At 43.2% G+C, this 26,170-nt stretch overlaps 1 protein-coding gene across 2 annotated transcripts in view; it reads right to left on the reverse strand.

Moving 5' to 3' along the window:
- Positions 1-24,648, reverse strand: part of dgkaa (diacylglycerol kinase, alpha a) — a 130,215-nt gene extending 105,567 nt beyond the window's left edge. Inside the window, exon 1 of one of the 2 annotated variants that reach the window (XM_060938562.1) lies at positions 24,424-24,648. The gene's annotated coding sequence lies outside the window, so the exon portion shown is untranslated. Of the gene's footprint in view, positions 1-24,186; positions 24,208-24,423 lie in introns of those variants that run through there. The other variant, XM_060938563.1, reaches the window with a different exon arrangement.
- Positions 24,649-26,170: the final 1,522 nt, after the last annotated feature.

Here is a 26,170-nt window from a genome sequence, read left to right on the forward strand (position 1 = left end):
TCTGTCCCGGCAGTGAAGTCCTAACCAATGAGTGAGCAGCTCTCAACTCTTCTCAGCCTAGAGACAACAAACAAAACAATCTCATTGGAGAACTCGATTTTAATGTTTTCAGGACAGTAACTCTTTCATTTCTGAAGCACATTTGATAGAAAATGAGGCCAAATTAGAATCAGAAGAGAATAATTATAGCATTGGGACATGAAGAAAGCTTCTGTTTAAAAAAAAAAAAAAGTATATGCATGTGGCACGGTGGTGTAGTGGTTAGCGCTGTCGCCTCACAGCAAGAAGGTCCGGGTTCGAGCCCCGGGGCCGGCGAGGGCCTTTCTGTGTGGAGTTTGCATGTTCTCCCCGTGTCCGCGTGGGTTTCCTCCGGGTGCTCCGGTTTCCCCCACAGTCCAAAGACATGCAGGTTAGGTTAACTGGTGACTCTAAATTGAGCGTAGGTGTGAATGTGAGTGTGAATGGTTGTCTGTGTCTATGTGTCAGCCCTGTGATGACCTGGCGACTTGTCCAGGGTGTACCCCACCTTTCGCCCGTAGTCAGCTGGGATAGGCTCCAGCTTGCCTGCGACCCTGTAAAACAGGATAAAGCGGCTACAGATGATGAGATGAGATTATTATTATCGCATTTTTCACAAATTGCTCCTGTCATTTCACTGGTTTGTTTACATTCTTCATCTTTAAGCATTAAAATTTGTTGAATTTATTTTTTTTTAGACTGGTCCAAAAGCTAAAAGTTTGAAAATTACAGAACTGAAATGTCCAAGGAAGAATTAAATATGTCTAAAGCTATTCTATACCTCGGCACGACAGTGAGACGGCACTTTCCACAAAAAATTTTTTTTAAATAATTTAAAAAAAAAAAAAAAAAACACTAAAGTCAATTTGTGCAGCCAGTGATAGGTTAAGAAGTCCGACTAAGCAGAAATTATTTTGTCAGACGTTTTGTATAAAAGTTTTTATTCATCGAATTTGGGGGTAAAAAAAAAAAAAAAAAAAAAGGCTTCATTTCTCAAAATCCAGTGAATGTGGATAGAATAAAACAGTTATTCCACTCAATCTCGTCGTACACGGATTATAGCTGACTATCAGCTCATGTCCGACTCGATTTCGTGGAATAACTGTTAGTGTGTCATTAATGCTGTACAAGATCATACAAAGGAGATTCTATTCAATTTAATTCAATACAATACAGTTTCAGTTGTAGAGCGCTTTTAACATGGATAGGACATTGTCACAAAGCTGCTTTATAGAAATTTGAATGTAGATTTTGATCCCTAAATGATACCTGAAGTTGACGCGAGAGGAAGCAGATTCAAAAGAAAACCTGTCCTCTTCTGGGTGACACCGGATAACGGGATTAGAAATCATGACACTATAGAGTGATATTGAAAAAAGGCAACTGAAATAAACATTGCATTTCAGATTCATAGCAAGTGATTTCTAACACTAATGTTACTGATTCACTTCCTCAAACTACCAAGAGTCTAAAACGTCGATGTGTCCGATACGGTCCATTCACACTGCAGCAAAAGCTTCCTTCATAAACACCTGATTGGTTTTGTTGCTTAAAAAAAAAAAACAAAAAAAAAAAAATCAAGTTTAACTGTCAGTATTAAAATGAATACAGAGTTCTCAGGTCTGAATGTTACTTCTGGGATCCTTTGGGACCCAAGAAAAAGTCACAGGAGTAGGCGTTTTTTTTACTCTCATGTGGGCAGGGTCAGGAGGTCAGATATGAAGCTTGCACGACAAAAAAAAAAAAAAGTCACGCTCGTTAACAAGGCAGTGTATGATACAGCATGATAAACTTGACGTGAAACTTGAAGTATATTTTTATAGCGCTTTTAACAAGACCTTGTTGCAAAGCAGCTTTACAGAATTTGTGACTTTAAACATGAGCTAATTTTATCCCTAATCTATCCCCAATGAGCACGCCTCCTTAACATGCTGCTTTAATTCATCTTCAGTAACTGCTTTGTCCTGCACAGAGTCACAGTCGGCGTTTATGAGAAGATAAAACTTTATTCATCCTGAAGGAAATTCTTGTGCCAGAAATCGCTCCATAAAAATAGAGTCCAAGTTAGAATACAACAATAAAAGTTAAAAATAAACTGTACATAAAATAAAGAACTGTACAAGAAAAAAAATGCCTAAAACCAGTGCTTAGCAGAACAGCAATAGAATAACAATAGAGGTAAAGAATCAGAAGGTTCAGAGTTTGAATCCTGGTTAAGTATGAAAATAGTTTTAAAAATGCTAATTAGGTAGACAGGAATAGGTAGACAGACAGACAGACGAGAGGAAATACTTGGTAGGTGTAGACAGAGGGGAAGTGGATGGAAGAAAGAGACAAAAGAAGCGATGGAAAATCCCTTTTAAGAATATTACATCGTTCAAAATTTTACCGAGGTTGGAAATTATAAACTAGGTTAATAAAAAAAAAAATTTTTTTAATTAAAAAAAAATTTAAACCCAGGTCAATAAATAAATAAATCACCTAGGTTAAAAGTTTTTGACCTGGAACATAATTATTCCTTTTCTTTATGAGACGGTCAGTGACGGTGTAGCTCACTCCGGCCCCATCTAGTCCAGAAGGAACGATCTAAAGTGGGCCACCTTGCGCAATAAATATTGCGACATATATACATACACACTCATATATGAGTTTGAGTGTATTTTTTTTATATTTATATAAAATTGACCGAGAAGCGATTTTTGTTGAACTGCTCATTAAACGCTTCATTAGTCCATAACTTCATTAATAATTGTAATGAAGTAAATCTGGGTAGAAGTTCTATGCACCCTAGGTTCCCCTACCTTCATACCAGAAAGAATCAAAATCAGTGAAGAATTGAGAGAGAAGAAGCGATGTGTGGAACCTGCTCGTTAGGGCTTAATTACTCCATATCTTCATTATTAATTGCAATTATGCAAATTTGGGTAGAAGCTATACGCACCCCAGGCAGACCTACCTTCCTGCCGAAAAGAATTAAAATCACTGAAGAATTGAGAGAGAAGAAGCGATTTTCATGAAACGTGAACGATGACGGATGACAGACGGTGGATGACACGACGGCATAAAGTCATCACCTGTCGGCCGGATGAGCTAATAACGAACCAATTATTGTAAAGGTTGGAGTAAAACAGAATAACCTATTAACTAAAATATTCCTCTGATTAAAAATGAAAACTTTAATAACAAAATCCTCCATTTGCTTCTCTTTTCTTTAGCTTTCAGCAATCTGTGAACAGAGAGCTCCTGGCTCCTGAGTAGCACAACAGAAAAGTGTTCGCCCCATCATTCGGAGATCGCTAATCAATAATGTCAATAATGGGCGTCTGTGTGGTCATGCGTACAGAAGTGGGCAGATACTGGGTGGCGTAACACATTCTAACATTGCATGGGTGGCGGTTTGAAAAAAGATGGACAGCTAGTGTCATGTGCCTCGGGGAATGTGGCTGGTAGCTGTTGATGTGATAGAGGAGACCTGTCTGGTGGGTGGGAATTGACCATGACTCTCCCAATTACATTACAGGCATTTAGCACACGCTCTTATCCAGAGTGACGTACAACACACCCAGAACAGCCTGGGGAGCAGGTGGGGGTTAGGTGCCTTGTTCAAGGGCACTTCAGCCATTCCTGCTCGTCCAGGGAATCAAACCAGTGACCTTTTGGTCCCAAAACTGCTTCTCTAACCATCAGGCCATGGCTCCAACCCTTCTTGTTGTATAGTTAAATCACATAACAGCTCTTTCCCATTTTAGATCTGTTTTTTTTTTAAATGCGATTTTGCAGCATTAGAGCTGTGTTACTTCCACCTACAGTAAAGTACCAACACTGCCAAACCTAAAAACAGTTGACTTTTCTTTATGTAAGACCCATTGTGCATTTTTTCTCTTTTTTCAGAACCTGGTGCACCTTTAAGGCCTGAGTTTCAAATTTTAACAAAGCCACTAAAACGAGAAGGATTTCACCAAATCTGCCGTGCAAAGGCAAACTGCAGTACCTGCATATTTTGTGAAATCGAGTTTTATGTATGAAGTTTCGGTGTCATTCTGTTCTGTTCTATGTGAAAGTTCTGTGGTTCGACCTTGCTCCAGTTTCGAGTTACAAGTGTTTGAAATGTGCAGTAATTGAAAATTTACCATGTCAAACCAACCATGGCAAACTTCTGTTTATCTCAATTCTGGGATTCTGCAGCTTGCCTTTGCACAGCAGAAATGCTGTATAATAAAATTTAATTTAGAAAGAAGAAGAAGAAGATTCAAACAGAGAAACCATGGGGCCAAGATGAAGAGCTGCAACTGTAATGAAATCGTGTGACTCTCATATACGTGTCTCTGTGAGTGGAGAGAATGGGTTCGTCAGTAAAAGGGAAATGTGATGACTGCTATGGAAATTTTCAGTGCTGAAGTGGTGGCGTGTTGCAGCAGTTAGCAGCAGACTGCAAAGCTGGAGGTTTCCTTATGTTATGAGTTGCAACATAATTCGCTCCTCTGATGCGGTTACAGATACAGGTGGAGGTGTTTGTGTCAACAAGTAAAACAATTGAAGAAGTTCCTCATTCTCAACTAATAAAGAGAGGAGACACAGAGTTACCACGAAACTGGTAGCAAATGATCTTGGAACATCTCTACACCTTTACCTTTATTAAAGGGGAACTGAAGTCATTTTTAAACTTGCTTTATTTCTTAATTAACGTGTTATTCAATTACGTTTTGGGTTTTAGTAACCTTATATCGTGACTCGTATTGGCAACTAATTGCAATTATACTTATCGGCCTATTCGTTGTGTATGGGCGCTGTGTGAGACGGCTGCCTCTCCAGTAGCTCTGTAGTTTTTTAGCTCTTTAAACCTCTTTTTCCACCTTTTTTTTTTAACTTTTTTTGCTCTTCTTATGAAGACATAGGGTGTTTCACTTATATAAACATGGATATATTTAACTTTAACACGCAACCAGGAGCCAGTTTTCTCACTTATTCGAGAGAGGAGCTGTTGGCCCTGAAAACAATGGGACGAGCCGGGATACAACACCCCATCCCGGCCGAGCTGAGGAGGAAACCCAGGGGCTGCAAAGCTGGAGCTAAGCTAAAGGCTAGGCTAGCGGACAACCGAGGGCGCTACAAACCATCCATTCCCTCCGTTATCATGGGGAATGTGAACTCACTGCCGAATAAAGTCGACGAGCTTTCCGCTCTGAACAACCAGCGGATTTACCGGGAGAGCAGCTTATTTATCTTTACGGAGACATGGCTAACACACCTTGTACCGGATGCTAACATGGACCTGCGGGGATTCACTGCTGTGAGAGCCGACAGAGACACTAACACATGCGGGAAAAGCAAAGGTGGGGGACTCAGCATTTACGTTAACAACAGCTGGTGTAACCCGGGACATATCTCCGTAAAGACAGTTTTATGTTGCCCGGACTTGGAGCTGCTAGCCGTTAGCCTGCGGCCATATTATCTGCCGAGGGAGTTCAGTCACGTGGTCACCATCTGTGTTTACATCCCTCCGAGGGCAGACGCAGCCACTGCATGTGAGAGGATTCATTCTGTCACAGCAAGGCTACAGACACAGCACCCTGAGGCATTTGTCATAATTTCTGGGGACTTTAATCACGCTACTTTGGACTCTACTTTGGCTGCTTTTTACCAGGCTGTGGATTGTCCAACAAGGAACAACAGGACAATTGACTTGCTGTATGCTAATGTGAGGAATGCATACAGAGTCACACCCCTCCCCCCACTAGGGAAGTCTGACCACAACCTGGTTCTTCTACAGCCAAAGTACACCCCCCCGGTTCAAAGGCAGCCTGCAACAACTAGCTCCATCAGGAGGTGGTCCCCTGAAATGGAAGATGCCCTCAGAGACTGCTAGGACATCACGGACTGGGATGTGCTGCTTAGCCCACACTGTGAGGACATAGAGGGGCTGACACACTGTCTAACGGATTACCTCAACTTCTGTGCAGACGTGGTCTCCCCCACTAAGACTGTACGGTGTTACCCTAATAACAAGCCATGGGTAACACAGGAAGTCAAAGCTGTCCTCAACAGGAAGAAGGCCGCCTTCAGGAGCAGGGATAGGGAGGCGATGAAAGCAGCACAGCAGGAGGTGAAACGCTGCATGAGGGAAGCTAAGGACAGCTACAGGAGAAAGATGGAGCAGAAACTGAAGGAGAACAGCATTAGGGAGGTCTGGGAAGGTGTGAAAACCATCACAGGCCACAATACAAAGACCAGAGTCGTTGAGGGGACAGTGGAGAGGGCGAACAAGTTGAATGACTTCTTCAATCGGTTCAACCAGCTCACGTCCCCCCCACCCTCTCCCTCACTGCAGCCATCTCTCCTTCTTCCCTCAACACACCTCCCCCCAGTCATCACAGCAGCCCCCTCCTCCCCCACCTCAACACAGACTCCTCTATGCATTACTGCAGACCAGGTCAGAGGTCAACTGAGGAAGCTTCACCCCAGGAAAGCAGCAGGCCCTGACAAGGTGTGTTCACGACTACTGAAGACCTGCACTGCTGAACTGGGTGAACCACTCCAACGCATCTTCAACCTCAGCCTGCAGCTGGGGAGAGTGCCAACCCTCTGGAAGACATCATGTATCATTCCAGTTCCCAAAAAGAATCAGCCCAGCGAGCTGAACGACTTCTGACCGGTGGCGCTCACTTCACATCTGATGAAGACGTTGGAGCGGCTCTTCCTCAGCCTCCTCAGACCCCAGGTACAACATGCCCAGGACTGTCTGCAGTTTGCGTACCGGGCAGGTGTTGATGTGGAAGATGCCATCCTCTACCTGCTACACCGAGCCCACTCGCATCTGGATAAGGGAAATGGCACAGTGAGGATCCTCTTCTTGGACTTCGAGTGCCTTCAACACTATCCAGCCCCTACTGCTTCAGGACAAACTGAACAGGATGTGAGTGGACCTCTGCCTGGTCACCTGGATCTCCAGCTACCTCACTGACAGGCCACAGTACGTCAGGCTGAAGGACATCACGTCTGACACTGTAATTAGCAGTACCGGAGCACCCCAGGGCACGGTGCTGGCCCCTCTTCTCTTCACCCTGTACACCGCGGACTTCTGCTACAACTTGGAGCTGTGTCACATTCAGAAGTTTGCTGATGACACAGCCATTGTTGGGTGCATCAGTGACGACAGAGAGGAGGAGTAGAGGAGCCTGGTGAGGGACTTTGCTGTGTGGTGCAACAGGAACCATCTGCAGCTCAACACCTCGAAGACTAAGGAGCTGGTCATTGACTTGGGAGGTCCAGACCAAGGTCACAACCAGTTCTGATCGAGAGAGTCGAGGTGGAGGCTGTGGATTCCTACAAGTACCTCGGGCTGTGGCTGGACAGCAAGCTGGACTGGACTTGCAACGCCAATCACTTATACAGAAAGGGACAGAGCAGGCTATACTTCCTTAGGAGGCTGTGGTCCTTTAACATCTGCAGGAAACTCCTGTGGATGTTCTATCAGTCTGTGGTCGCCAGTGTCCTGTTTTACACCGTGGTGTGCTGGGGGGGGGGCAGCACATCCAAGAAGGACACATCCAGGCTGGACAAACTGATCAGGCGGGCCGGCTCTGTGGTCAGCATGAAGCTGGACTCTCTGGTGATGGTGGCAGAGAAGAGGTCTATAGACAAACTATTGAACATCATGGACGATGCCAGTCACCCTCTGCACACCGTCATCAGCAACCAGAGGAGCCTGTTCAGTGACAGAATGCTCCTTCCCAAGTGCAGGACAAACAGACTCAAAAACTCCTTTGTCCCTCACGCCATCAGACTGTACAACTCCTCTCTGGGGTGGAGGGGTAACAGGAGGACAGAGGATGGGAAGGAGCAGTAGCCTAGCCTGACAATAAGCAATACTGGACAATGTGCGATATAAAGTGCAATATCTTTCCTGCTCCCCCCCCCACACACACACACACTCTTACCCTAACCCCACTTCTCCCCCTTCCTTTCTTCCCCATATCTTATTCTTTTATATTTGTATATGTAAATACTTAATTTATTTTAATTTATCTAGAAGTTTTTCTCGATTTCTTTTCTCTGTTTATTTGTAATGATGCTGCTGGAATCTTAATTTCCCTGAGGGAACCCTCCCAAAGGGATCAATAAAGTTTTATCTAATCTAATCTATTCGGTTTTTAGCCGTGTTGAATTTAGTGCGTTTGGTCCACGGCAGGCGTCGCTTATCCGCGCGATCTTCACGAGACTTGTGCAAGAAACCTGTTTTCCAAACGAAATATTGCACAAAAATGAGTTTAAATGACGATTACTGCCTACTTTTTTCAAACTTTCCTGATTGTTATCAAAGCAAACACAACTTCCGGCTTGATTACGTCAGCATTCGAAAGAGGGCGCGCGCGTCTTTTGACAACCTTGGCAGATGGTCACTTTGATTTCCGCTGTACGTTTTACTTCCGTCCTACGATGTCTCGCACAGGTCTCAATGAACCTCGTTTATGGCCATTGCTTTGACATATGGACTGATATATTACAGAGCATATTTCAAACACTCAGAACTTGCTATAGCAGCGACAAAGTAGCGATCAAAAATACATTCCTATGTTTAATAAAATGAGATAAATAGAATTTTGATTTTAAAAAAAAAATTGCCTTCAGTTCTCCTTTAGAAAAACACAAGAATCTATAAAATGTGCGATAATGTGTGCAAACAACCAAATTATACCCAAATTATACCCTCCTTCCAACATTACCATCATCTGATCTCAGTGTTTGTTTATTTAACAGCAGCAAAATATTACTAGAATTAGCAAAGTTACTAAGCTAGCTATCTTTGACATAAGTATCACATGATCCTCTAATAATTTGCATTTCACATGTGATTGGTCCTTGCGATAGATTGCTGACCTGCCCAGGGTGTACCCCGCCTTTCACGCGAAATCGTCTGGGGTTAGCTCCAGCTTCTAACGTGACCCTGAAGGATAAGCTAGCTGGCCGGCCGGCCGGATGGATGGCCGGATGGATGGACGTGATTGGTCCAGAACCCAAGAGCTTCCTCTGTGACATAAACTAAGGATGGGAATTTGAGGACAAAAAGACTATTGTGAAAATATAACCATATCAGTTGGGGTTCCTGAGTGGCGTAACAGAATATCCGGATCTTGAATTCAAATCCCGATGATGCCACAGCCATCTGTGAGAGCAAAACTGGCAAAAACCTTCAAAAATCATGGAGGTCTGTGAGCTCATGGATATGGAAGTGTGCAGATTGCACTTTCCTCTGAATGCGTTACGTCGCCCCCTAAGGCTGCATAAGCAGCAGTTTGAAAAGACGTGGACGGCCGGTGTCAGAGGAGACATGTGATTTACACAGTCAGGGATCACGTTAATGCAGAAATCATGTGTTTTTACGCAAAAAAATTATATATGCGCATGTTCAGAATTTGAATGCGTCCCAGGAAGAATTTTTCCCCATTGCCTTGGCAACAAACGAAGTACAAGTGAACAGAATGAAAAGGTCACAACATTGTGGTCTCCTTCACATGACGTCATCGCAACTGTGGATTTGTTTATAGAATATTCTCTCTGACTCTTAGGTTTAAAATACTTGGGACCCACAAAAAAATGCCAGGGACCCCAATTTGGCCAGTCATGTGGGTCCCAGGACCCAGAACGAAAAATCCTAGTGCCATCGCTGATATTTACACCATGACCATACTGCAGGCCAACGACACGTTAGCAGCGAGACAGATAGTCACGATATTCTAAAACATTGAGGTCTTAAACAGAGAAACATTTTTGCAAAAAAAAAAAACTAAAAATTTAAATTTAAAAAAAATAAAGAAAGAAAGAAACCTGACTTTTTCTGTCAATAACACACCTCACTAACACACTGTTTGCTTTATCTCACAATACTGACTGCTGCATTGATTTCTGTCGCAAAACAGACCTAAGCTACATCAAAATTAGCGTGGAGTCAGATTCCGGCTATCAAAATATTTGCGATGATGACGGAATGATGCAAGAGCATCAAAACCGAGAAGACCGTTTACACCGTGGACAGACGACAGAATAAACATACGGGAAATACGCGATACTTTTTTTGGCTGCATTTCAGTTCTGGATAAGCTACAGTTTTCCGAACTGTATATAGTAAAGAATGTCAAATTTTCACCATGCGAAGGGTTTTCCCAGGCTGCTGCCACACACACACACACACACACACAATCCAAGAGGATTTCACCATCGTCGGTCTCAAACCCCGGGATATCCCAATATTTGAAGTTGTATTCCTGACTGCTGAAGAACAAACCTGATACCATCACACCCACACACGCTTCCTTGTAGAGCTTATCACCTCCACACCCTTCCAATAAACCAGCCCTTTAAGTTCCATCGTTAAAAAAAAAGACAGCAAGTTTATATTTGACTGAATAGGAGGACGTGAAGTTCTTCATGCACGTGGTCAGTTTTTCTTCAACTACTTCAGGCTTCCAGTCAAGTTCCTGCAGTAAAAACATTTTTTTTCCTTCCAGCATAATTGCAGTTTGCTCGGTCTTGCTGTGTTTGATGACGTTTCACCCACGCAGTGTGCATGTCAAGCCTCCTTGCTCTTTTGTAACTGCTTGAGTTCATCTCCTGACCTTTCAAAAACAAAAAAAAAACCAGGCGTGGCTCCTTCCTGTTTGTATATTGTGCCGTTTATTGAATTTTGTCTAGTCTAAATCAAATGAAATTGTGTGTGTATGTGCGAGGGAGAGGCCAGGTTACATCTGGTCAGTTGGGAGAAAGCAGAAGAAGGCCAGGCGTGGTCACTAGGAAAGGAGTTTCCCTTTCGGCTGGGCTTCGTCACAGCGTTGCCAAGGGTGACCACCAGGAACGAGAGAGAGAGAAAGAAACATGAGGGTTGAATGGGTCTTCCCCTGGCCTCTACCCACGCTGTTGAACTCTTGCGGCCTTCAAACAGCCTGGTTTGCATTCCACCTGCAGATACAAGCGTGATTCATCTTCCTCGATAAGAGGCTGCTCCACGTCCATTTATAGGCACTGTGCTTTTGAAACACACAGCATGTGCATCTGTGTGTGTGTGTGTGGGGGGGGGGGGGGGGGGGGCGCACATTTTTATATCTTACTGGGGACTGAGTGGGGGAAAGGAATAGCTGGCAGGTTTAATGTGATGACATTCTGCTGGTTCTGATTTAAAAAAAAAAAAAAAATCTTGTATTTAACTGCTAGTTTTATGTTACAACCAAAACAGAGGTTTCCTTTTGGCTAGCGTGTGTTAGGTTTAGGTGTAGCACAGCTTTAAACAGCTGTATCAATAAGACAACGGAGTATGTGCATGCATATTTTTTACTAAACATCCCCACAAGGATCTCAATATTTGCCTTTTTTGACTTTTGGATGGCATTCGGTCAACAGAAAGTCCTCATAAGGAGAGGAAGACAAAACAAAACAAGTGTGTGTGTTTATATACTGCTGAGGACCAAATGTCCCACAAGGATAATAAAATCTGACAATTTCAACCTTGTGGGGACATTCGGATGGTCCCCACAAGGAAATTGTTGTGTTTTTTTTTTAAACAAAAATAAAAAAAAGAGCCAAAAAGTTTCCTTTTCATTTCTGAGGTTAAGGTGAGGGTGAGGTTTAACTGCAGGCACATCATTAACTAACTGCAATCATAATTATGCCAATGAAAAGTCCTCACAAGGATAGGAAGACAAACGTGTGTGTGTGTGTGTGTGTGTGTATGCGCGCACGCATGCGTTTGCGCATGTGCATCAGTTCATGCCTTCAAGAACAACATTATTTTGCATGTAAAATGAATCCAGTGCCTTGTTTCAGCTCTAAAGTTTCACACTGTAACAAACTCTTTGCTCCAAAATCCCTATTAAAAAAAAAAATTTAATCGCATTTCTTCCAGCACTGAGCAGACGAGCTGAAACTGTAGTGCGCAGACAGCCAGGATGACTCACACCTCTTTGAAGGTCTGCTGTTTGTTCTCTGCGGTGGCAACTCTGTGCTCCGAGAACAGCAGATGCAGTGAGTGATGGGAGGAAACCCGTTCAGAGGCGCACACACCAACCACAGGCACGTCTGGGCCTGCTGACACTACGCCTGAGCCTGCAACGCTGCGCTCTGCTTTTCTCCTGGAACGCTCTGAGAGGAAGCATGCAAAGCAGAGAAAGGCCATGACACTCTCTCTCTCTCTCTCTCTCTCTCTCTCTGCTCCCTCCTACACACACTGCAGCAGACTACAGAACAAACACAGCAGGACACTTCACACTCTCCGTGTCCTCTCTTTCAGCCAAAACCACCGTGTAAACACAGTTAGAACCGTTCAGGCCAGGTGAACACACTCCGCCCGGGGACGTGCACTGCGTAGCACGCTTATAGTGAGTTCAGGAAAGCTCAAATGCATCATTTTCTACATTCTGACTAAGTCCCAGTGACTTCTCGGCTACTCATTTGCCTCAATTTACGTAAACATCTGAGTGTCTACGTAAGCAGCCCAGAGCCAGGCTTTGTCACGGGGGAAAAGAAAGGTGAATTATTCTGGTTTAATAATTACACAACCCTTTTAAAGATTTTTGTTGTGCTAATTATTATTATTATTCCTCGTGTCATTATTCTCTTTTCACCAAAGATTAGATTAAGATGAACGCAGCAACACAAATCAGTCCGAAACGTCCATATCAGAGACTCCGGGGTTAATTGAAAGGGTGGATGAAGCCCACTGAGCTCACGCAGCTGTATTATGAACTGCAAATGGAGCTAAACTTCAGTGCTATAACAGGATGGAGACGGAAATCACAACACGGCACATCAGTGTTAATGATGATGATGATGATGATGGACAAACGAACAGAAAAACTGAGGTCTGTCCATTCAGTGGGACTTGATTTAATGAAGCCTTTTATAAGGACGGAAACAGATTCATCACACATTTATTTTCATCACTGCTACAATTCCAATGTTGAGATCTGACCATATAACTAACACACACACACACAATGGTATGTCTGTGTTAAGATATTCTCATCCATCCAGGTCATAGTTACCTCAAGGAAATTGAATCGAACACAACTGGACTTGGTTTTAAGTCTTTGAAAGAGTCCAGTTGTGATCGATTCAACACAGGATGGTGCTTGTGCCAAATATATTGGAACATTCACCCTCTAAAGCCTACATAGACAAACGCATACCTGGACATCGTTTTGTTGTTTTCATATTTTTGCCAATTCTGAGTTTATTCTTTCAGTCAATATCAAGTGTCATGCATATCATATATCATATCATTCAGGGAAACCTGACTCGAACCTTCTGTCTAGTGCAGTGTAAGGGCCCGGTCCTACAACACCGATACCCATAACTCCAACTCTGACAATCCCTCTACCTGAATTTAGTTCCAGTCTGGAGCAGAAACACCACAACTATAATCCCCACTAAAATATCGGTTGGTCCTGACACTCAGGGAAATAAATATACAGTGGCATGCAAAAGTTTGGGCACCCTTGCTGAAAATGTCTGTTACTGTGAATAGTTAAGTGAGCAGAAGATGAACTGATCACCAAAAGGCGTAAAGGTAAAGACGACATTTCTTTTCAGCGTTTTCTGCAAGATGTGTATTATTTTTATTTTGTACAATCGGAGAGTGAAAAAAGAAAAGGAAGACCATGTGAAAGTTTGGGCACCCCAATACATTTGACTTCTCCGGTAACTTTTACCAAGGTTCCAGACCTTAATTAGCTTATTGAGCTGTGGCTTGTTCAAATTCTTCGTTAGGAAAGATCAGATGATGCAGATTTCAAAGCTGTATAAATTCTCTGACTCCTCAAACTTGTCCCTAAAATCAACAGCCATGGGCTCCTCTAAGCAACTCCCTCGCATTCTGAATAATAAAATAATTGATGCTCACAAAGCAGGAGAAGGCTACAAGAACGTAGCAAAGTGTTTTCAGGTAGCTGTTTCCTCAGATCGTAATGTTAAGAAATGGCAGTTAACAGAAACAGTGGAGATCAAGGTGAGGTCTGGAAGATGAAGAAAACTTTCTGAAAGAACTGCTCGTTGGATTGCTAGAAAGGCAAATAAAAACCCCTGTTTGACTGCAAAAGACCTTCCGAAAGATTGAGCAGACCCTGGAGTGGTGGTGCACTGTTCTACTATGCAGCGACACCTGAACAAATATGACCTTCATGATAGAGTCATCAGAAGAAAACTGTTCCTGCGTCCTAGCCACAAAATTCAGCGTCTGAAGTTTGCAAATGAACATCTAAGCAAGCCTGATGCATTTTGGAAACAAGTCCTGTGGACTGATGAAATCAAAATAGAACTTTTTGGCCACAATGTGCAAAAGGTATGTTTGGAGAAAAAAGGGGGCCAAATTCCAGGAAAAGAACACCTCTCCGACTCTGAAGCATGGGTGTGGCTCGATCATGCTTTGGGGTTGTGTTGCAGCCAGTGGCACAGGGCACATTTCATTGGTCGAGGGAAGCATGGATTCGAATAAATACCAGCAAATTCTGGAAGCAAACATCACACCATCTGTAAAAAAGTTGAAGTTAAAAAGAGGACGGGTCCTACAATAAGACGATGATCCAAAACACGCCTCAAAATCTACAATGGAATACCTCAAGAGGCCCAAGCTGAAGGTTTTGCCCGGGCCCTCACAGTCCCCTGACCTAAACATCATTGAAAATCTGTGGATAGATCTCAAAAGAGCAGTGCATGCAAGACAGCCCAAGAAACTTGTCGAACTGGAAGCCTTTTGCAAGGATGAATGTGTGAAAATCCCCCAGGTAAGAACTGAAAGATTATTAGCTGGCGACAAAAAGTGTTTACAAGCTGTGATACTTGCCAAAGGGGGGGGGGGGGGGGGGGGGGGGGTTTACTAGGTACTAACCATGTCAGGTGCCCAAACTTTTGCTTCAGGTCCTTTTCATTTTTCGATATTTTACACCTGTAAATCATGTAAATAAAAATGTAATCTTGCGGAAAACATTAAAGAAATGTCGTCTTTACCTTTATGCCTTTTGTTGATCAGTTCATCTTCTGCTCGCTTAACTATTCACAGTAACAGACATTTTCAGTAAAGGTGCCCAAACGTTTGCATGCCACTGTATGTGGTTGTTGGTTTTCGAGGGAAAATGCTGCAGTTGTCTGCTGTTTGTGCACAAACACACACCCAGTGCAATCAGCAGCACACAAAGGCTGACAGTGACAGCGAGGAAGAGCTGCTTTTGATGCTCATTTTGCACAGAAGGCAAAACCGAAAGGAGAAAAGGAGATCGACTTAAAGATTAAAGCTGTACTGCTTTTCAGATTTTTCAAGTGTAGGTCATAAAAAGAATTTTCCCGACACCCAATTATTTTTGTTTAGTGACCGAAAGCTACTGAATTCAAAATCACAGACTTCCAATTTTATTATTTTTTAAAATAGAACAATTAATGAATTCAGAGCCACGTGGCCCTAAACTCTCCGCTATTTTTTCCTGCTTCACCATGACCCAATACAACTACATCATGAATCACGTGGTGGGCTTTCCCCGTTCACGCAAGGCATTGTGGGATACAAATTTGAAGCAGGAAAGAAAAATGGAGGACGTGAGTGTGCGAATGAAACGTGAAAGAGCGACTACAGTAACGGAAAGAAAGCGAGAAGAAAAGACGTTATATTCTATACGAAGGAAAGGAAACGCAGGACCAAACTAATAAATATGGGCGCTCAGCGAGCACCTCGGTGTGATCAGCTGTTCGTTTAGCGACAGAATGATGGAACTGTCAGTGCACGCTCAAAGGGAAACCTGTAGATGGCAGTAATGCAACACTGTGGATGCCAGCTGCTGTAAAACCCAAAAGAAGAAGGTAAACCTGCACATGCGCACATGGACTTCCTCTGTCTGCGCGAAGCGAGTGATTTCATGCACATTATTTGCTTTAATCCCCTCAAATTAAATAACTTCCAAGCCACAGAATGGCCTGATATTTTGTGAGATATTACAGAAATAAAAACATACATCACAATGACCACATTTCAGACGGAACTAAATTTCACCGATTTTATGAAATCAAAAGGCCGTCTCGCTGTAGATATACGGTCATACCCACTCTACTGCTGATGATCTTCCGTACATCTTCCTTTTTGTCTGTATATTTTTACAGCTTGTGCTTTTTTGTCATAAAGCATGGGATTCTTCGACACTTCTATTATCAGCTTCTCCTTCATGATGCAACAAGGATGTACAGAGATGCCCAGGGAAAAACAGCACGTGCTCAAACAATGTCACAAATAAACAATGACCTGATTGGTCAGATGTTTTATCAGATCAGGATCAGGCCTGGAAAAATCACTCCAGAAGCTCGCTGATACGGATAAACCCAGGCCTGGGCTATAGGTATCGTTATCGGTCTGGTGTGAGCACCGACCACATAAACTGCAGGGGACTGATTTATTTATAGTTATCGTTATAGTCACAGTTATCAGTATTGTGGGGCTGGGCCTTAAAGTCACCATCATGCATTACCTTTTTGTTGGCATTTAATATTTGACATTTATTTAAAAAAAAAAAAAGTGAAAAAAGCTTGTGGGTTTTTTTTTCTGAATAGCTTCATAGTTGAGCAGGCATTTTTCCCCCCCTAAATGTGAAAAATTGTATTTAGGTGTTTTGGAGCTCCATGTCAAGTTTGGTGCAAATACACTTCTGCAGAGAGAAATGCCGCTTTTCCACTACAAACGCGGCTGAGTCGGGCTGAGCCGTGCCGTGCTGAGTCGAGCTGAGTGGGGCTGTTGGAGTTGCATTTCGACTACAACCGCGCTGAACCGTGCTGGCTGGAAGTGGGTGGACACATTGGGTGGAGTTAGCGAAAGTGGGTGGACGTCACGTGATGTCGTTAAGCAGCGCAAACAGTGACATCAGTGAGCTTTTAAGCGGTAGTCTCACGACCCGGATAGTAAACAATAAACATGGAGGACATGGAGTCGTTAGTGTTGCTGGTCTTGGTTCTGTGGCTTGTTGTCACCGACAACGCCAACAGATACTGGCAAGAGCGTATAGATGAGGCGAGGCGCATAAGGCTTCAGAAATTCTCGTAATTCGTAATTATTATTCTTCCGGGTTTGCGGTGTTTACAGATCCCAGCGCGCTCACGGGGCGTGTGTGGGCATGTGAGGACACTCCTCCTCACCAATCAGTGCACAGGGGAGTGTCTGCTCACGCCCCCAGCCTCACTCAGCTCGCTTTGGCTCGCTTCAGCCCCACTCCAAAACGGTGCGAGTTTTAGGGGCTAAGCAGGGCTGAAGCGAGCTGAGTCGTGCTGGTTTTTGGTAGTCGAAACGCGAGCCGTGTCGGGCTGAAGTGAGCTGAAAAAGGGTAGTGGAAAAGGGCCATTAGACTCCGTGACTTCTCAACTTTGACACTAAGAGGTGCAGAATTCAGCGCAATTGCTGCGCTCCTCCCAACACGGGCGTCAGGCCCCTCCAGGAAGCCCTGGTTAATGTGGAGAATCTCACAGTTCAGACACACTTTAAAGCTCTTCTCCATCATAAACGGCTCAAAAGTTATTTCATGTATTGTAGAACATGCGTGCATGCATTACATCGATGCAATGCTTGATTTCTAAGGGTTAGAATCCTGTTAATCTCTTCAGAGCTCGGGTTGGGAACCTGAATCCAAAATATCAAATACTGGGTATCCTTTTTTTCCTTTTTTTTTTTTTTAAAGGAATTTTGGTTCTGCTCCTCTGTTCCTAAACGTCAGACCCCTTTATAAATGCAAACAAAGGCTGCATATCTACAAGGACCTGTCTGTCACACATCAACACAGCAGCGTTACGATACGAGCTAGCATTCACGGCTAACGTCACAACAGTGTGAACGTCCAGCTAACACTTTAAAGAAGAAAGATTTTTTGTCCTCCAAACATTTGACCTCTATATCATTTTGAAATAGAAACAGGGAATTGATAAAATTCACACAACTCTATCATCTTGTAAAGTTTGGCATGAATAGCCATTTCCATCACCAAACACACGTTCAGTAATGACAACAGAGCGCTTGTTGCTAGATTTGTCATTTTTAGACTCCTTTAGTGACTAATTGGGAGAAGAAGAAAAAAAGCCTAGTGACAAATTTTGCGATTTTTTTCAGCAAATATTCGTGACCGTCTTGAACTCAAACCACTGTTATATGATTTTAGAAACCAGGTTCACTCAAGTCACAGCATAACACCTGACTTGCACTTACGACCAATCGCCGAGAAAGATCGTCCCATCCCCTCGCCTCCTTGTTTAAAAAAAACTTTTTTTTAGATATTACATTTTAGAAACACTAAAAGTGAGTAAACATTTTCCTTCATGGCAACTGCATCGTTTTTTGGATTCAGATCTGTTCAAACAACGAGACACACAGCACTGCACCATGTTAAGAAGATGAAGCTTGGCCCCAGAAATACATTACATCATGACTTAACAAACGAATACATAATAATACACAAACAATAACGTTTTGTCATAAAATTAGACGATACCACAGCGCTGCTGAACTCTGATTGGTCAGGAGGTGTTGATTAATTTTCTATAACAGTAGCTATGACAGTAGTGCTCATTCTAATGTTATCGTTTCTATAGCAACAACTTGTACAGGTGTTTGTATGGCAGCCGCTTCACATAATGTAGGTAATTGTTCATATGGCAATGTTTGTTTTAAAAAAAAAAAAAAAAAAGGTTTAACATTTTTGGACGGCGTCTCCAGTGTCGGCTTTTGTAGACAAAGCTGTGACTAAAGCTTTCACTTCTGACACAGAACAGTATTCGTCGCTTCAGATTTCTCTTTTAACTCTGCTGTTTTTATCTTAAGTTTAATAGAGAAAAACAAGAGGTTGTTGAGGTAATGAATATTTATAGCTGCTATAATATTAGTAAAACAGGAACAAGCTTGTTTCTGGGACATTCCAAGTCACTGTGTTATTGTATGACGAATAAAACACTGCACAACATGCTGTTTTGGGAAAACGATCATCTTCAGGATTGCAATAGTGAAGCCACTTCATGTCGAGGCACATCACACCACCCTGTCGTTGATTGGTTTCCTATAACAGCACACCATGAAGCGTTTCAGGCCAAGTATTTCCGATGTTCCGTATCAAATCCGTGTAACGTTCCTTTCTGTTGTTGTTGTGGCCGTTTGTACTTCAAATGATTTTGAAACTTGACTATAAAGCTGCTCATCTACAGATGGCCGTTTCTGCCCAAATGCACTCGTTTGCTCGACACTGATCATGAGCAGCTGTCGTTCAAGAAGGCTTTGACGTTCAGAACTTACACATATCCCCAAAGACATGATATTTAACGCCTCTTATAAATTACAGCCTGTCCTTTTTATACACGCAATGAATCATGTCCATAAAATGTAAAGGAAAAAGCAAAGCCAAGACAGGAAATGAGTTCCTCAGATCCACTATTACATAACTCTACACTGGCGTTCCATACAAAGCCGTGGCAATTATTTAACCGGCGCGTCAGTGATGCAGTAGCTCATACGGCCGTACCATGAGAAACCAGACTCGTTTATAATTAGCCAAGTAGTTCTCATGAAGAACAATTAGACCTTCCAGACAAAACAAACAAACAATCAGAATCAAAATCCACTGAAAACTCAGGGAGGAGTCGTGATTTTTGTGAATTGTGGACGGATGCCGCAGCTCATCGCTCTACAGCCGGTGGGCGAACAACAGACTAACGGTCATTTAGATCACAGCGCTGTTGAATGCTCTATTCTGACTGGTCAGAAGTTGTTGATACATTTCCTATAACAGCAGCCATTCTTGATGAAAGACAAATCACAACATTTATATTAATATGCTTGTTTTAATATGGAATCATTTCTATACAGTAGTAGCGACTGATTTCACAGGGACTTGTACGACGTATATGATTCGATTCATTTCATTTCATTGGATTAAAAACGGGTGTAATTACTGCAAATGTAGTTTGCTATAAGGAGATAACACTACCGTTCAAAAGTTTGGGGTCACCCAGACAATTTTGTGTTTTCCATGAAAAGTCACACTTTTATTTCCCACCATAAGTTGTAAAATGAATAGAAAATATAGTCGAGACATTTTTCTGGCCATTTTGAGCATTTAATCGACCCCACAAATGTGATGCTCCAGAAACTCAATCTGCTCAAAGGAAGGTCAGTTTTATAGCTTCTCTAAAGAGCTCAACTGTTTTCAGCTGTGCTAACATGATTGTACAAGGGTTTTCTAATCATCCATTAGCCTTCTGAGGCAATGAGCAAACACATTGTACCATTAGAACACTGGAGTGAGAGTTGCTGGAAATGGGCCTCTATACACCTATGGAGATATTGCACCAAAAACCAGACATTTGCAGCTAGAATAGTCATTTGCCACATTAGCAATGTATAGAGTGGATTTCTGATTAGTTTAAAGTGATCTTCGTTGAAAAGAACAGTGCTTTTCTTTCAAAAATAAGGACATTTCAAAGTGACCCCAAACTTTTGAACGGTAGTGTAATTATGTAGCGTTTAGGGAAGGAGTCTCCAGTGTCTCCAGTCAGATGTAAAGATGTACGTCCTCAAGCCAAAAGTTGCGCTCTGATGTTTCTCGGTAATTGGGTACAACGATCACTAATACATTATTACGTATACATGTTGGCAAACTACCATCGTATTTTGTTTATAAAAATAAACAAAAAACACTTCAGAATGTACCGTGACTGATCATTTTCCTATCAATTTGCTGATGGAAACAGGAATCTCACTTTGCCTTGACCACAATCACACCACCCAGCTGTTGATTATTTTCCTACAAAATAAAATATTTAATTCCGTAATTAATCGATTCATACTGAACTGCAAGTTTATCATTTACTCTGCTGGTGTACCTAATAAACTAGTGACTGACTATATACACACAGCATGTATTTAAATCTGAGTTTAATAGCAGGAACCAACAGGATGATTGGACAACTGACCTCGTAGCAAAACAGTAAAACAGTAATTGTACCTTTAAAGGCTCCGATTAGCCACAGCCCTGCCGTCAGAAGTGATTTAAAAACTCCCGAGGTTCCTAAATCCGGCAGCACGTCTCCCATTTTAGCAGCATAATAAGATCATGTGCAGCCTCAAGCGAGTAAGAAAGATCTCTGGGATGGTGATCATTACCCCAATAACTTCCACAAGGCCTGGTTTTTCCATTCAGCCATTTGTGGTTCAGTTGCGAGCTTCATGTAGAGTTTAGGAAAACCTCAGTGTTGTTCTCGGGGAAGGCTTTGAGTTCTGAGTGGGTATAAATATAGAAGCAGAGGAGGGAATTTACCGCTAACTGACCTCTCAAACATGCGAGGAGGTCAGGATTTCCTCTGGGGGGGGGGGGGGGGGGATGTATCATCCATGAAAGCTAAATGTTCATGACGTGTTCATTACGTTTGAAGGATTTAACACGGACGCAGGAGCATAAACACAAACGGTTAAAAATTTTTTTTTTTTTTTTTTTTTTTTAAACGCAGCAGAGCAGACTTACATTCTTTCCACCGAGTGGAAATGTTTCACATGACAACAACTGCAAAACCCTAACGTGCACAACATTTTAGCTAAGAGGTGCTAAAAAGCAGAGGAGGGCAGAATAAAGACGATCAAACTTTCACCACGCTGCTCAACTTCATGATTCATCCACATCCTGCTGATGCAAACGAACGCTAACAGCTACGTACAGTCTATACTTAGGTGTCTGCTGAGGCCAGCCGGTCACGGCGACATCCCTCGTCCCGTAGGTCAGGAGCTGGGAACGTCAGAGTTGCATTCGTGAGACACATATGGAAATCTTTGGGTCATGTGACCACTAGATTGACGCAATAACAAAACTGAATTTACATTGAAACCAGAGGACTGGGTCACAACATTTGGGCAGCAGCAGCAACAAAACTGATTTATATTTTATTGTGGCTCAAAGCATTCTCGAATGGAGTGATATCAGGTTCAGGGAGAACGAGTTTGGCAGGAACGCCTCATCCTGTGGGAAAGCTGCCGCTATGAAATTAGGCGACAGAAAAGCATGACATCACACTGCACTACACTCAGCAGCCACTTTAATAGGAACGTGTTGTTGATTCTAAGCGCCCTGTTCTTGGCTGCAGGAGTGGAACCCAATGTGTTCTTCTGCTGTTGCATGCGGAGACGCTTTTCTGCTCACCGCGGTTGTAAAGAGTGATTATATGAGTTACTATATCCTTCCTGTCGATTTTCTGATCTCTGACCCTCTCTTATCAACAAGGTGTTGGTTTACTTTCCACCCACAGAACTGTCTCTCACTCACAAACACTGTTTGGTTTTTGTTGCTCACACCATTCTGTGTAAACTCTAGAGACTGTTGTGTATGAAAAACCCAGAAGATCAGCAGTTTCTGAAATACTCACACCACCAACCGGCTCAAACCAACACCCGTACCACAGTGAAAGAAAGAAAGTCACACTTCACTGTGAGATCACAATTTTTTTCCGATTCTGATGTTTGAACATTGTGAACATTAACTAAAGCTCTTGATTTGTATCTGTGGGATTCGATGCCTCGTGCTGCTGTCGAGGGATCGGCTGATTACAGAACTGCAGGTGGATGTAGGGTGTTCCTAATAAAGTGGCCAGTGAGTGCTATATAATACCTCATCTCATTATCTGTAGCCGCTTTATCCTGTTCTACAGGGTCGCAGGCGAGCTGGAGCCTATCCCAGCTGACTACGGGCGAAAGGCGGGGTTCACCCTGGACAAGTCGCCAGGTCATCACAGGGCTGACACACAGACAACCATTCACACCTACGCTCAATTTAGAGTCACCAGTTAACCTAACCTGCATGTCTTTGGACTGTGGGGGAAACCGGAGCACCCGGAGGAAACCCACGCGGACACGGGGAGAACATGCAAACTCCGCACAGAAAGGCCCTCGCCGGCCACGGGGCTCGAACCCGGACCTTCTTGCTGTGAGGCGACAGCGCTAACCACTACACCACCGTGCCGCCCTAGAAAGACTGATGATTATTTAAAAAAAGGGGGGGGGGGGGGGAATACTGATTTAATAAGCATAGGTTATTCTTAACCCCTTTTTTCTTTTTAAGTTGTATTATATTGTATACCATCATGAACTTAGTTGCTGGATAATTTACATCACCTGACTGACTACGCATACAAGATAATGGTGGGGGGGGGGCAAGCAGGCTGCTGATAGGATATTATACACAATTTATACCTGCTATAACATAACTGAGACCAGAAACTGATATATTTCACGATCATTCCATACCACGGAATAAAATATTACTCTCAACAACAGAACAGTATTTAATCTGTTAAAAAAAAAATGCAATCTTTGAATGAAATCTTTCAAATTGCTCTGGTATAAGAGGAATACATCCCATCAGGACATGCTGAGATGGGAAAACGATCAACATTTGGACAGTATCAGTTAGTCAGTCAACCTGTTTGGCTGCTTTCAGGCTGCATGGCATCTCACACACACACACACACAACTGATTATTTTCCTTTTTAAACATTTACACTGTAATACTGTATTATAGCTGTTGTGTTCATATTTGACGACTGTCTCATGGATCAGCTGACATTCTTATGCTTTTCTATTTGGCTCCTGTGTGCATGTTCTGTGTTACTCTGCAGCACATTTTAACACAGAAGGATTCAAGATGTTTATTTGTCATCTACCCAATAACAGACACAGCGGTTTAGGATTGGGTAATGAAATTCTTATTTTGCAAATGCCCGACCAAACTATGCTTACCAATATAAAAAGAAATATTTTATAAAATATGAAATATAAAATGCATATGGAATGCAAAATATAAAAGTAGAATGAAAAATGAAGAAACATTTCAAAAAAAAAAAAAGGAGGAGAGGCAAACAATGTGCAAACATAGAGGTAGATATACTGTGCAATGTGTAAAAAGGAGCACTGTTTTATAATATTGTTATTATTATTACTAATAATAGGAAGAAGAAGAATGTAGTTATAGTGTATCCTCTGGTGTATTTCTCTCATTTTATCTTGTAATGTACACTCCTGGAAATAAAGCTATGAGTCCTGATCATGACACAGCGTCATTACTGCTGCACCTTAATGTGTTTACACCTTAAATCAATCAATAAATAAATAAGGACCACAATTAGATATTTTACCTATACAGTACTGTACAAATCCAGAAGGTCCTGCAGGAGCCTTTACAGTAGCGCCAGAGGGGAAAGTGCAGTTAGTGTCAGAGTGGAGTGGGTTGTGATTTGTGCTCCTGAAGCCACGGGGACGGGAGACAGCAGCAGCAGCAGCCCACAGGGGGATGAGTTCACAGCAGCCCGGGAACCCGAACCCGCGTTCAGCACTCAGGGAAAGCAAAGCAAAGGAAAGGGCTTTCAGCTCACCTGCACCGGACCCGACCCGACCGGACCGGACCGCTCGGGAGTCGTGATGTCGGTTGTTGCAGAGAAGTGGAGAGTCGGTGAGGACGCGCGCATGCACGCGCTGAAACGCTCCGGTATCCGCCTGGACCAACAAACAAATAAATAAATAAACACACAGCGAGCCGCTCAGCGCGACGGCATTGCACAGAGTGAGAGAGAGAGAGTGTGTGTGAGAGAGTGAAGCTGACTGACTGAACACCAACCTACCAACCCAGCAACCACGCCCCTTGTGTAGAGCACCGCCTACAGAGAGAGCAACCACGCCCCTTGTGTAGAGCACCGCCTACAGAGAGAGCAACCACGCCCCTTGTGTGGAGCACCGCCTACAGAGAGAGCAACCACGCCCCCTGCGTGGAGCACCGCCTCCAGAGAGAGAGTGAGAGAGTGTGCATGGACATCTCCAACCCCAAGTCAGAAGAAGATAGTAAAGCACTCAGCTGGAATTGAAATTAAAACCAAAAACAATGATTCTGTAAACAATCTTAGCTCTGTAAAGGGCGGCACGGTGGTGTAGTGGTTAGCGCTGTCGCCTCACAGCAAGAAGGTCCGGGTTCGAGCCCCGTGCCCGGCGAGGGCCTTTCTGTGTGGAGTTTGCATGTTCTCCCCGTGTCCGCGTGGGTTTCCTCCGGGTGCTCCGGTTTCCCCCACAGTCCAAAGACATGCAGGTTAGGTTAACTGGTGACTCTAAATTGACCGTAGGTGTGAATGTGAGTGTGAATGGTTGTCTGTGTCTATGTGTCGGTCCTGTAATCAGACCCGTTGCAACAAGGTAGGCAGACTTGGCAATTGCCTAGGGCCCCAGCCCTCGAAGGGCCCCCGCTGCCGAACGACTGGCTATGTATTCAACAGCAATGACAACTTTTTGAGCACGGCAGCGCGGCGCCTAATGACACTTGTTGAAGTACCCTAGTTCCAAGGAGGGCCCCCTAATGCACAACAGCGCCTCCCTACATGCTTTGGCCGAAAAGTGCAATGACAGTCTGTTGTCAACCCCTCAATGCCCATCTCCGTCCAGTCAAGTGGTTGCAGAGCTCCGCGGCAAAAAAAACCAAAATCAAATATGAAGCAAAATTACCCCTCAGGGAGCCAGAAGAGAAAGAAGAAAAGGGAAGAGGAAGACAGAAAAAAACAAGACACTGGTAAGTGAGAATGTACACACTCATTAATACCGAGCGGGTCAACAAGCAAATTTGGTAGCTAGCTTACGTTAATGGTAGTTATCTTGTAGACAGTGTTTATAACAGTGATGTAAACATTGTCATGCACAACAGGCTTACAAACTTGCAAGGACTGGCTAAAAATTCTAATATGTGCCACACAAATAGGCGAAAGACTGTCAACTTCTCCCAGATTAACTTATTGTGTTTATCAAAATGTCATAGTCAGAGTTAGTTTCAGCGAGCTGCATGGCTTTCATCAGAAGTAGCTAGTGTGTCGTGAGCATGAATGGAGTAGGACAGGGGATGGCTCACAAGAAAGCTCTTTTTTACATAAATAGACTACGTTTGTGACCTTGGTCGGATATTAATGCAGTAATTCAGCTAAGAAACCCGAACTTTCTGCAAGGAAGCCCTGCTGCGATCAGCACGGCTAATGGCTACGACATGGCAAGTTTGCTTCACTTGTGTCTCTGTATTGTTTTTGCTTCCATGGGAAGGAAGGACAGCCCTTGCCATTTTCTCTGATTCTAGTAACCTCTGCAAGAATT

This window comes from Neoarius graeffei, chromosome 13 (genome assembly GCF_027579695.1).
Source record: "Neoarius graeffei isolate fNeoGra1 chromosome 13, fNeoGra1.pri, whole genome shotgun sequence".
NCBI lineage: Eukaryota > Metazoa > Chordata > Actinopteri > Siluriformes > Ariidae > Neoarius > Neoarius graeffei.